This window comes from Odocoileus virginianus, chromosome 23 (assembly GCF_023699985.2).
Source record: "Odocoileus virginianus isolate 20LAN1187 ecotype Illinois chromosome 23, Ovbor_1.2, whole genome shotgun sequence".
Taxonomy (NCBI): domain Eukaryota; kingdom Metazoa; phylum Chordata; class Mammalia; order Artiodactyla; family Cervidae; genus Odocoileus; species Odocoileus virginianus.
The window spans coordinates 50,700,160-50,712,910 of record NC_069696.1 but is presented as its reverse complement, the minus strand read 5'-3'; the positions used below and the strand labels follow the sequence as shown (position 1 = coordinate 50,712,910).

At 43.6% G+C, this 12,751-nt stretch overlaps 1 protein-coding gene across 5 annotated transcripts in view; it reads left to right on the top strand.

Moving 5' to 3' along the window:
- The window catches only part of APAF1 (apoptotic peptidase activating factor 1), a 111,655-nt gene that overhangs the window by 90,638 nt on the left and 8,266 nt on the right, over positions 1-12,751 (top strand). The gene's annotated exons all lie outside the window — the stretch shown is intronic.

Genomic DNA, 12,751 nt, shown 5'->3' with positions numbered 1-12,751 from the left:
CTACTCACCAGGACTAGAATGAGTATCTTGAGAGAGTGATCTGTACCTGAGTGTGGGTTTGGTGTTTCTGAGCATCTGATTGACCAGGAAACATCCAGTGGGTGAGTGCAATCCTGTGGACTGTAGCTGCCAGGCTCCTCTGTCCATGGAGCTCTCCAGACAAGAACACTGGAGTGGGTTGCCATTCCCTTCTCCAGGGGAGTTTCCCGACCCAAGGATTGAACCCATTGCATTGCAGGCAGATACTTTACTATTTGAGCCACCAGGGAAGTTCCCTATCTTCACAGTAGTTGAGTGTGTTTGCAGACTCTGCAGTCCTAGTACAAAGGGGAAGAACTACATCCCCCAGCAGTTAATCTGGAAAGGCCAGGGACGGAATCTAAACCTGATTTTCTTTTCTTTATGAAAATACCCAGACTCACTGAGCTACACACTGAGTGTTTCAGTTGGGAGTGAATCCTCTTGGGTTCATGGGAGATGAAAACGAGGCTAGGGGTCAGTGTGCGGTTTAGCAGCTGGGGAAGACTTTGGAGGTCTGTGTTTCTCATTTCTGATTTATTTGCTGCACTCTGTCAAACAACTCTGAGACATAAATCCTTTCTAGGAGGAAGGAAAAAGGAGCTACTGTTGTTTTTCAGGGCCTCTTATGTGTCAGGCCCCATGCTGGGCACTTTTCACACGTTATTTAATTAAATCCTAACGACCAGGCTGTAGGTGTTACCTGTTTTCTAGATGTGGAAACAGGTGCAGAGAGGTCAAGTCCCCAGGGCCTACAGCCAAGGGGTGGAGCTGTGGTCTTGATCAGTCATCAGCCTCCTCGACAGCCCCTGGGCTGGAGGATCCAGGGGCAGCATTTCAGCTCTGCCCTTCATTCATTGTTCACTTCACTCATTCACTCAGAGGTTGTACATGACTGGTCTTGAGCCCCGAGCTCCCAGAGACGATATGGGAGGTGGTCCCTACTCCTGAAGAGCTTGCCCCCCTCCCCCTTTGCTATCCTGGCAATCCAACCATGTAGGGATGGCTCTTTGAAAAAGCGTCAGGGACTGTTCTGATGAGGCCAAAGGAACAGCAGAGGTTGGGAGGTGGGGAGTGGCTTTGGATTTGCCAGCACTTGGCAAGATAGGTGGTGGCCCCACTGACCTGCTCCGTGGAGAAACCTGTTTCTGCTTTGAAGCTTTTAGGGGGTTCATTTTAAATTAGCAGCAGCCCTGAGGTGAGTGGACACTTATGTTTCTTCTGCCATCTTGATTTCATTTCTGTTTCTTTTTTCCTTTCATTTGAAAAGGCCTCAGCTCTCGGAGCCTCAGTTTCCCCCTTTGTCAATAGGGACCACAGCGTCTAAGTGACAGGTTTTTGTGAGGCTTGAAAAGTACGTCAGGCATCTGACAGGTCTCAGCAGTGTTAGTCATCTTTTGTCCCAGTTACCACCCCTCTTCCTTTGCTGCCCACACTTCCTTGGTTTGCAGATTGGGACCGTGCCGCCTTTGCTCTGTAGAACATGCCTCTCTCCAGGTATCCTTCTTTACCTCCTGGTGAATCTGTCCTCATGGCTCAGCAGGAAAGCTGTCCCAGACTTTCTGGGATGTGCCTCCACCGTGGTGGAGGCTTGGGATTGAGATTGGAAAAAAGACCTCGAGCCAGCGGCTTTGCTTTGGCCTGTCAGATGGATCCAAGTTCAGATCCTGGCTGTACTACCATCCCAGCTGTGTGGCCTTCAGCAAATGATTTAATCTTCTCAAGGCGCTACTTCCAAGGGAGTCTCAGATGTGGGGGCTTCTCTGTGGGCTGCCCCGCTTCTCAGGGGATCTGAAGGGCCTGGTCTACAGGACTGAAACTTCTCACACATTGCTGTGTATAAAACCTCCTCAAACCCAGGTCTCACCCCAGACCTTGTTAACTCAGAATCTCCAAAGATGGGACCCAGGCATCCATATTTTTGAAAGTTCCCCAGGTGGTTCTAGAGTACAGTCACAGTTGAGAGCTTGTACCCTCAGCTCTCGTCCTGGATGGCGTACCAACCCATTGCCAGTCTCACTCTTCAGCTACAGCCGGCTGTGCCTGTGATGTCTGCTTCTGCAGCGTGCTGTCTACACGTGCTCTGTCGTGACTGTCTCAGGAATGGAACATCCCGAGCAGCACACAGACGTTTGGTGTGCGTATTAACACAGCTCGGGGGGATGTTTCCTGCTTGGATTTGTTGGCTAGCTTACAGAACAACTCTGCCAAGGCTGAATTATTGTCAGTTCCTCCTCCAGTCACTGATTTCTCTGTCTAGGTATCTCACCTGTGTCTGCTTCTTTCACCTTTTACCTAGCACTGTGACATTCCCATTGTGGCAGGTACTGTCAGTGGCCATCCTAATATTCAGTCTCTCCCTTTTCCTAACAACTCCTGTATTCTTGCCAGCTTCAGTGTGCTTAGCTGAAATTGACAGTAGCTATATTTTCCAACTGCTTATCTCAGGGTGGCAGATGTAAGCAGAGATATTAGCGGAACTTGTAGGGTGAAACTTCCAGGAAAGCTCCTGAAAGATTGCCTTACTCAGTTGTGTGGCAGGAGTCCTTTGGTCCTTACCATCTTTTTTTCTGCCTGAAATGTGGATATGCTGAGTGATGCTCCAGCAGCCATTTTGTGCTCATGAGGTGACTTTGCAGATGGATGCCCCTAGCTAAGGATGGCAGAATAGAAATACAGAAGGAACTTGGAATTTTGATAATTGTGGAGCTGCTATTCCAGCCCTGTACTATTTATCTCTGAGGTTCATATTACATGAGAAGAAATTCAACCCCTCCCTTCGTTAAAAAAAAATTATTTATTTGACTGCCTTAGGTCTTAGTTGTGGCTTAGTTGCTCTTAGGTGTGTGGGATCCAATTCCCTAACAAAGGGTTGAACCTGCATACCTGCATTGCAAGGTGGATTCTTAACTACTGGACCACTGGGAATCTCCCCCACCCTCCTTGTTTTAAGAGAGTCTTATTTCTGGTCTTTGGTACTAGTCCCTGAATTTAGTTCTCGATACTACCTGACTCAACACTAACATATTGGGCTTTTTGGTTTTTGTTTTTCTCTCAGAAAACTGTATTTTTGAGGAGTGGAGAGAAATCAGCATGTCAAACGTCAGAAAACAACTTGTGTGTGTGTGATAAGTCGCTTCAGTTGTGGCTGACTCTTTGCAATCCTATGAACTGTAGCCCACAGGCTCTTCTGTACCTGGGGGTCTTCCAAGCAAGAATACTGGAGTGGGTTGCCATGCTCTCCTCCAGGGATCTTCCTGACCCAGGGATCGAACCCGAGTCCCTTATGTCTCCTGCGTTAGCAGGCAGGTTCTTTACCCCTAGCGCTGCCTGTGAAGCCCTGATACTGCTGCTTACTCCGGGGTGTCTCGGCTTCCCTGCTCACCCGTCTTACTGACAAGAGGCAACAAGAGGGAGAACTGCAGACCTCCCGGGGAGCAGCTTTTGGGCATTCGATTGAGGCACCGAGATATCCAGAGGACGCTGAGTATTGAATGTGGATCGCTTTGAATGGCTTTTCTTTTTTTAAAGATTTAGGTGTTTGTTTTTGGCTGCACTAGGTCTCCGTTGCTGTGTGGGATTTTCGCCAGTTGCGGTGCATGGACTTCTCATTGCGTGGCTTCTCGTTGCCCAGTGTGGGCTCTAGGTGCGTGGGCTGCAGTAGTTGTGTGCTGTAGAGCGCTAGATCAGTTGCTCTGCTGCGTGTGGGATCTTCCAGGACCAGGGCTCGAACCCATGTCCTCTGCATTGGCAGGCAGATTCTAACCACGAGGCCACCAGGGAAGCGCCTGAACGGCGTTTATTACCATGTTGTGAACTGACTTTGGTTAAGAGTGGCTCCATGTCAGTTCACTCTTACTTCAGTACTGAGACATCACCCCAAGTTTTCCTAAGTGGCAGGACTTGCGAGGTGCATGTTAGTCAGTGCCTTTGGGCTTGTGAAGTGACAGCTCCTTGGCTGTCTTCAGACCTCAGTGGCTGCACTGCTGCCTTCGGCTGGGGTGACCCTCCTGGAGCCGTTAAATGGAGAATCTCCATTTCAATCTGGTGTGTGTAAGTCTTTACATCACCAGTCATTAATCATGCTGGAAAGTTAAAATGCCCATGCAGCTTTTACAAACGTAGGTCTCTGGGGTTTTGGAGAGAAAAACAGAAACTGTTTGGATGATAATTTGTAGCTATGACTATTTATGAGTGACATACATAGTACGCTATGTTGAGCTGGGAATAATCATCTTTGCACTCCAACTCTAAGTAAGGAGGAGCTGTGGTGAGTACAGAGTGAGCTTTTGGTCAGAAGATTGGCTTGAGATGAAGACAGGAAGCAGTTAAGTGGAACTGGCATTTCCCAGGTCAGCACCAAAGTCTTTGGGTTAATTCCACTGCAAAAATAAGTCCTGGCTCTTGAGTACTAAATGGACTCTCACAGGATGCAGAATGGTGATCAGGCAGTAGACCTAATGAAATTCCCTTTCTGTGGGAAGCAGGACCCAATTGCTGGGGCCAGCTGGATGGAGTGTGGAAGAGGCTGATGGAGCCGTGGTGCAGGAAGACTCTGTCGACCTGTGTTGGCTGGTTACCAAATTTTAAGAAATGTGTTTATAACCATCAAGTTGCTTAATTTTCATAGGAAACATACTTAGTGAATAGTTATATAATATAAAAAGAGAACTGAAAAACTTAAATGTCTTTTTAAAAAAGGGCCTTACAGACTTATGAACATGGTCATGGTATTCCAGTTTGGTGGGAAAAAAAACTCTGGTGGCTAGCCCACCTATCAAATTTTTATTTCTTTTCAGAAATAGCTTAGGAGCAGTGCTGCTTAGGGTACAAGTATGAATTTTCATTGATTTCTGAGAATTTGGCCATGTGTTCTCCATTTAAGCCTGTCTTCTCCCCCATGATATCCAAACATTATATGCACCAGCAATATTCCAAGTATTTCAGCAGAAAATCTGGTATGTCTTGAGAAAAATCACTTCCATGACTTATTAATGAACTAACTAGACATAATTTTCATTGGGTTCATTTACCCAAATTTATCATAGACTATCATTTAAGAAAAAAATAAATGAAGTGAAAGAATTGAAGTCTTTTTTGGAATAATATTAACATTCAAGTGTCTCCACCCGCCATGGATATTTCAGTTGCCAATGTCTCAGATTCCCCCTTCAAGAAAATTTAAGTGCAAATCCCTTTAACACATGGGCTGACTGTCTTCTGTTTGTGCCCCAGACTGATTACTCCCTCTGCCTGCCCTGTTGTGTGACTGGTGGTGCCTTGTGCAGACCAAATCAATGGGCACCTTGCCCTGTGGCTTCCAGTTGGTTCAGGTGGTGGAGAATGAGAGCAGGGTATTTTTTTCTTTTTTTTTTTTTTTTAAACTTGAGTGTCATTCATTTACAATGTTGCATTAGTTTCAGGTGTGCAGCAAAGTGATTCAGTATGTATACACACACACATATATGTACTTTTCCCATCACATAGTAGTGATAGTGAATGCATTCACTATCATTCACTTGCATTCACATTGCAAGATAGTGAATGTAGTTCCCTGTCCTTGTTTATTTTCTATACGGTAGTGTGTATCTGTTAATCCCATTATCCCTTTCCCCTTTGGTAACTATAAGTTTGCTGTGTCTGTAAGTCTGTTTCTGTTTTGTAAATAAGTTCATATGTATTATTTTTTAGAGCTTATGTATAAGTGATATCATAAGATACCTGTCTTTGTCTGACTTCACTTAGTATGATAATCTCTATGTCTATCCATGTTGTTACAGGGAATTCTCTGGTGGTCCAGTGGTTAGCACGCTATGCTTTTGCTGCTGTGGGCCTGGGTTTGATCCCTGGTTGGGGAACTAACATTGCACAAGCTGTGCAGTATGCCTCTCTCCACCCAAAAAGGAAAATAAAAAATCCATGTTGCTGCAAATGGCATTATTTCATTTTTTTTTGTAGCCAAGTAGTATTCCATTGTGTGTGTGTGTGTGTGTTTGTGTGTTTATGTATATATCATATCATTTTTATCCATTCATCTGTGGATGAACATCCAGGTTGCTTCCATGTCTTGGCTATTGTAAATATTGCTGCTGTGAACATTGGGGTGCATGTATCTTTTTGAATTAGTTCTTGTATTTCCAAATAAATGCCCAGGAGTGGGATTGCTGGTTCATATGGTAACTTCTAGTTTCTTAGGGGACCTCCATGCCTTCTGCATAGTGACTGCACCAATTTACATTCCCAGCAACAGTGTAGGAGGATTCTCTTGTCTCCACATCCTCTCCAGTAATTTATTATTTGTAGGCATCTTGATGATGGTCATTCTGACTGGTGTGGGATGATTCCTCACTGTAGTTTTGATGTGCATTTCTTTAATAATTAGTGGTGTGGAACTATTTTCATGTGCCTGTTCCATCCATATCTTTTTTGGAGAAATGTTTATGTAGGCCATCTACCCTTTTTTTTGGATCAAGTTGTTTGTTTTTTGATATTGAGCTAGACTTTTGTATATTTTGGAAATTAATTCCTTGTTACATCAATTGCAAATATTTTTCCCCATTCCATATTTTGTCTTTTAGCTTATTTATGGCTTCCTTTGATGGGTAAGAAAAAGACAAAGAAATGCAAGAAGGCAAAATGGTTGTCTGAGGAGGACTTACAAATCGCTGTGAAAAGGAGAGAAGCAAAAGGCAAAGGAAAGATATTCCCATTTGAATGCAGAGTTCCAAACAATAGCAAGGAGAGATAAGAAATCCTTCCTCAGTGACCAATGCAAAGAAATAGAGGAAAACAATAGAATGGGAAAGACTAGAGATCTCTTCAAGAAAATTAGAGATACCAAGGGAACATTTCATGCAAAGATGGGCACAGTAAAGGACAGAAATGGTATGGACCTAACAGAAGCAGAAGATAGTAAAAAGAGGTGGCAAGAATACACAGAAGAATTACACAAGAAAGATCTTCATGACCCAGATAATCACAATGGTGTGATCACTCACCTAGAACCAGACATCCTGGAATGTGAAGTCAAGTGGACCTCAGGAAGCATCACTACAAACAAAGCTAGTGGAGGTGATGGAATACCAGCTGAACAATTTCAAATCCTAAAAGATGATGCTGTGAAAGTGTGGCACTCAATATGCCAGCAAATTTGGAAAACTCAGCAGTGGCCACAGGACTGGAAAAGGTCAGTTTTCATTCCAATCCCAAAGAAAGGCAATGCTAAAGAATGCTCAAACTACTGTACAATTGCACTCATCTCACATGCTGGCAAAATAATGTTCAAAATCCTCCAAATCAGGCTTCAACAGTACATGAACCGTGACCTATGTTCAAGCTGGATTTAGAAAAGGCAGAGGAACCAGAGATCAAATTGCCAACATCTGTTGGATCATTGAAAAAATGAGAGTGTTCCAGAAAAACATTTGCTTTATTGACTATGCCAAAGCCTTTGACTGTGTGGATCACAACAAACTGTGGAAAATTCTTAAAGAGACAAGAATACCAGGCCACCTGACCTGCCTCCTGAGAGATCTGTATGCAGGTCAAGAAGCAACAGTTAGAACTGGACATGGAACAACAGACTGGTTCCAAATAGGAAAAAGAGTCCATCAAGGCTATATATTGTCACCCTGCTTATTTAACTTATATGCAGAGTACATCATGAGAAATGCTGGACTGGATGAAGCACAAGCTGGAATAAAGATTACTGGGAGAAATATCAATAACCTCAGATACACAGATGACACCACCCTTATGGCAGAAAGTAAAGAAGAACTAAAGAGCCTCTTGAAAGTAAACAGGAGAGGGAGAAAATTGGCTTACAACTCAACATTCAGAAAACTAAGATCATGGCATCTGGTCCCATCACTTCATGCCAAGTAGATGGGGAAACAATGGAAACAATGAGAAACTATCTTTTTGGGCTCCAAGTCACAGCATATGGTGACTGCAGCCATGAAATTAAAAGATGCTTGCTCCTTGGAAGAAAAGTTATGACCAACCTAGACAGCATAATTAAAAAGCAGAAACATTACTTTGCCAACAAAGGTCCCTCTAGTCAAAGCTTTGGTTTTTCCAGTGGTCATGTATGGATGTGAGAGTTGGACTACAAAGAAAGCTGAGCACTGAAGAATTGATGCTTTTGAACTGTGATGCTGGAGAAGACTTGAGGGCCCCTTGGACTGCAAGGAGATCCAACCAGTCCATCCTAAAGGAGATCAGTCCTGGGTGTTCATTGGAAGAACTGATGTTGAAGCTGAAACTCCACTACTTTGGCCACCTGATGCGAAGAACTGACTCATTTGAAAAGACCCTGATGCTGGGAATGACTGAAGGCAGGAGGAGAAGGGGATGACAGAGGATGAGATGGTTGGATGGTATCACTGACTCAATGGACATGAGTCAGTAAGCTCAGGGAGTTGGTGATGGACAGGGAGGCCTGGCGTGCTGCAGTCCATGGGGTTGTGAAGAGTTGGACATGACTGAGCGACTGAGCTGAACTGAACTTGCTGTGTATATGCTTTTGAGTTTAACTAGGTCCCATTTGTTTGTTTTTTATTTCCATTTCTCTGGGAGACAGGTTGAAAAAGATACTGCTGCAATTTATGTCAGTGTTCAGCCTGTTTTTTCCTCTAATCGTTTTGTACTGTTCAGTTTCACATTTAGGTTTTTAATTCAGTTTATTTTTGTGTAAGTATTAGAGAAAGTTATAATTTCATTTTTTTACATGTAGCTGTCCAGTTTTCCCAGCACCATTTATTGAAGCAACTGTCTTTCCTCCATTGTATAGTCTTGTCTCTTTTGTCATAGGTTAATTGACCATAGGTTCATGGGTTTATTTCTGGTCTTTCTAGCCTGCTCCATTGACCTGTATTTCTATTTTTGTGCCAATACCATACTGTTTTGATGACTATGGCTTTTTGTATAGTCAGAAGCCAGGGCACATGATTCCTCCACCTCCACTTTTCTTTTTCAAGATTGCTTTGGCTATTTGGGGTCTTTTGTGTCTCCATACAAATCTTAAGATTTATTTTGTCCTACTTCTGTAAAAAAAATGCCATTGGTAACTTGAAGGGGCTTGCATTGATTCTGTAGATTGCCTTATAGTCATTTTGACTATGTTGTTTCTTCCAATCCAGGAACATGGTTTGTCTCACCTTTGATTTCTTTAATCAGCATATTTTTTTGTTGTTTAATTGAAGCATAATTGATTTACAATGTGTTAATTTCTTCTGTACAGCGAAGTGATTCAGTTATACATTCCTTCAGTGATCCATTGGTTGTTTAATAGTATATTGTTTAGCCTCCCATATTGTGGTTTTTCTGTTTTTTTTCTTATAGTTGATTTCTAGCCTCATGGTACTGTGGTTGGAAAAGATGCTTGATATAATTTCAGTTTTCTTAAATTTATTCAGGCTTATTTTGTGGGCTAGCATGTGGTCTATCCTGGAGAATGTTCCATATGCATTTGAAAAGAATGTGTCTTCTACTGCTTTTGGATGGAATGCTCTATAAATACTGATTTAAGTCCATTTGTTCTAATGTATTTTTAAGGCCAGTGTTTCCTTATTCATTTTCTATGTGGATGATCTTATCCATTGATGTAAGTGGGGTGTTAAAGTCCTCTAATATTATTATGTTACTGTTGATTTTTCTTTTTATGTTTGTTAATTCATGTTTGCTAAATCACTTCAGCTGTGTCTGACTCTTTGAGACTTTACGGACTGTAGCCTGCCAGGCTCCTCTGTCCATGAAATTCTCTGGAGTGGGTTGCCATTTCCTTCTCCAGGGGATCTTCCTGACCCAGGGATCCAGCCTTCATCTCTTAGGTCTCCTGCATTGGCAGGCAGGTTCTTTACCACTAGTGCCATCTGGATTTGCCTTATATATTGAGGTGCTGGATGCATATGTATTTGTTGTTGTTGTCTTCTTCTTGGATTGATCCCTTCATCATTATGCAGTGTTCTTCTTTGTCTCTTTTAACAGTCTTTATTTAAAGCCCATTCATCTGATACAAGTATGGCTATTCCAGCTTTTTAAAAAAATTTTTCCATGAGTGGAATACCTTTTTCCATCCCCTTACTTTCCGTCTGTATGTGTCTCTAAACCTGAGGTGAGCCTTTTCTAGGCAGCATATGTACAGATTGTACTTTTCTTATCCATTCAGCCAGTGTATGTCCTTTAGCTGGCACGTTTAGTCTGTTTACATTTAAAGTAATGATCAGTATGTATGTTCTTGCTGCCATTTTGTTAACTGTTTTGGATTTGTTTTTGTGGGTCTTTTTTCCCCTTCTTTTGTTTTCTGGTGATTTGACTATCTTTAGTGTTATGTTTGAATTCCTTTTTATCTTTTATAGATTTTTGGTTTGTAATTTCCATGAGGCTTTTGTGTAGCATCTATAAATAAACATGATTATTTTAAGTTGCTGATCTCTTAATTTCAACTGTGTTTTAAACACCCCGTGTTTGTATACTCCTTCCCTCATGATTACTGTTTTTGATATCATATTTTATATCAAATTGTTTTGTGTACCCTTAACTGCTTATTGCAGATACAGATGATTTTACTACTTATGTCTCTTAACCTCCCTACTAGTTTTGTGTGTGGGTGATTATCTACCTTTACTATATATTTGCCTTTACCAGTGAGCTTTTTCCTTCTGTAATTTTCTTGTTTTTCATTTGGAATCCTTCCTTCAACATTTATCATAAAGTTGGTTTTGTGGTGGTAAATTATTTTAGCTTTTGTCTCTAAAGCTTTTGATTTCTCCATCAAATCTAAATGTGAACCTGATTGGGTAGAGTGTTCTTGGTTGTAGGCTTTTCCTTTTCATCACTTTAAATATATAGTGCCTCTCCCTCTGGCCTGCAGTTTCTGCTGAAAAGTCAGGTTATGTCCTTATGGGAGTTTCCTTGTATGTTATTTGTTGCTTTCCTCTTGCTGCTTTTAATATTTTCTCTTTAATTTTTGTCATTTTTGTCCTGAAGACTCCAGGGCTGCTACCCACCACTGGCAGGTGAAGCCAGGTCCTGGGGTTAGTCCCAGACTACTGGCAGGAGAGCTGGTTCCTGGAGTCTGGCTGCAGGGCCAGGGATCCCAGAGCTTGTTTCAGATTAGTGGTGGTGGTGGTTCCTAACAGTAGTTGGGTATGAGGTCCTGAAGATTGTGTTAGCCTGCTAGGGGGCTGGGCAGGGCCCATCTGCTCCCACGGTGGGGTCTGGACTGATGGGGGTGGGGAGCTGTGTCCCAGCCCAGTTAGTCGTTTGGCACGAGGCATCTCTGCAGTGGCACCTACAGTTTGTTGGGTGAGGCCAGGTCTTAGTGCTAATGAGCCAAGACGTCAGCTGCCAATAGTGTTCATCTGTTTGAATGTTCCCCAACATGTCTGCCTCCAGGGTCTGTGTCCTCATGTTGAGCTGCAGCCAGGTGTCCCCTGCACCTCCACCCTGCCTCTCCAGGACACTCACCAGGCCCAGCCGGTGGGTCTGGCCCAGGCTCCGATGAGATTACTGCTCTTGCCCGGGGTCCTGGTGCATGTGAGATTTTGTGTGTGCCATCTAAAAATGAAGTCTCTATTTCCCCTAGTCCTGTGGGGTTCCTGCAGTTAAGCCCTGCTGGCCTTCAATTTCAAATGCTCTGGGGGCTTGTCTTCCTGGTGCCAGACCTCTGGGTCGGGGGGGGGGGGGAGGGGTGGGTGGCTGACATGTGGCTCAAGACTCACTCCTGTGGGAGAATCTCTGCAGTTTAATTAATCTCCAGTTTGTGGGTCACCCACCCAGTGGGTCAAGGGATGTGATTATATTGTGAGTCTGCCCCTCTTACCTGTCTAGCTGTGGTTCCTTCTTTATATCTTTAGCTATAGAAGATCTTTCCTGGTTGCCAGTCTTTTTTATCAATGGTGGTTCTGCTCATAGTTGTGATTCTGGTGTGCTCAGGAGTGGAGGTGAGCTCAGGTCTTTGTATACTGCCATCTTGGCCGCTCTCCCCGAGGTCAGCATATTTTAACCCAGGCTCCCTTTCTGAGGCCTGTGGCACCTGTCTGGCAGCCCCCTCTACAGGCCACCTCCGTCCCCACTTCCCCTCAGGCTGTAGCAGCGCAACTGATACTGTTCCCTACATGCGGCCAACACCTCTCTAAGTATTCTTATTTATTAATCTCCTAAAATTCTCCCAATTGGAGGGTGCCATCTTCTTCATGCTGGGACCATAAGTGATACAAATAAGCATCTTAATCCTGAGATAATAAGAGGATTGGGCTTCCCTGATAGCTCAGCTGGTAAAGAATCCACTTGCAATGCAGAAGATCTGGGTTTGATTCCTGAGTCAGGAAGATCCTCTGGAGAAGGGATAGGCTACCCACTCCAGTATTCTTGGGCTTCCCCTGTGCCTTAGCTGGTAAAGAATCCACCTGCAATGTGGGGATCTGGGTTCAATCCCTGGGTTGGAAGATCCCCTGGAGAAGGAAAAGGCTACCTGCTCCAGTATTCTGGCCTGGAGAATTCCTGGGGAATGCACCAAGATTGGCTCGGCATGTGTTTTGCAGAGTAACACACTTGGATCCAGCAGTGGGGAGATCTTCTCCTGAAAGTTATAGGATATGGAATGTGAATCATTGATTTTTCCAGTGTCTCTCTAACATGGCCCTTTTATCTCTTGACCCAGAGCTGGCACGTGTGTTTTAGGAAAAATGAATGTTGTTATGGAAAGTCTGTGTCCCCTCAGTCTGTATGC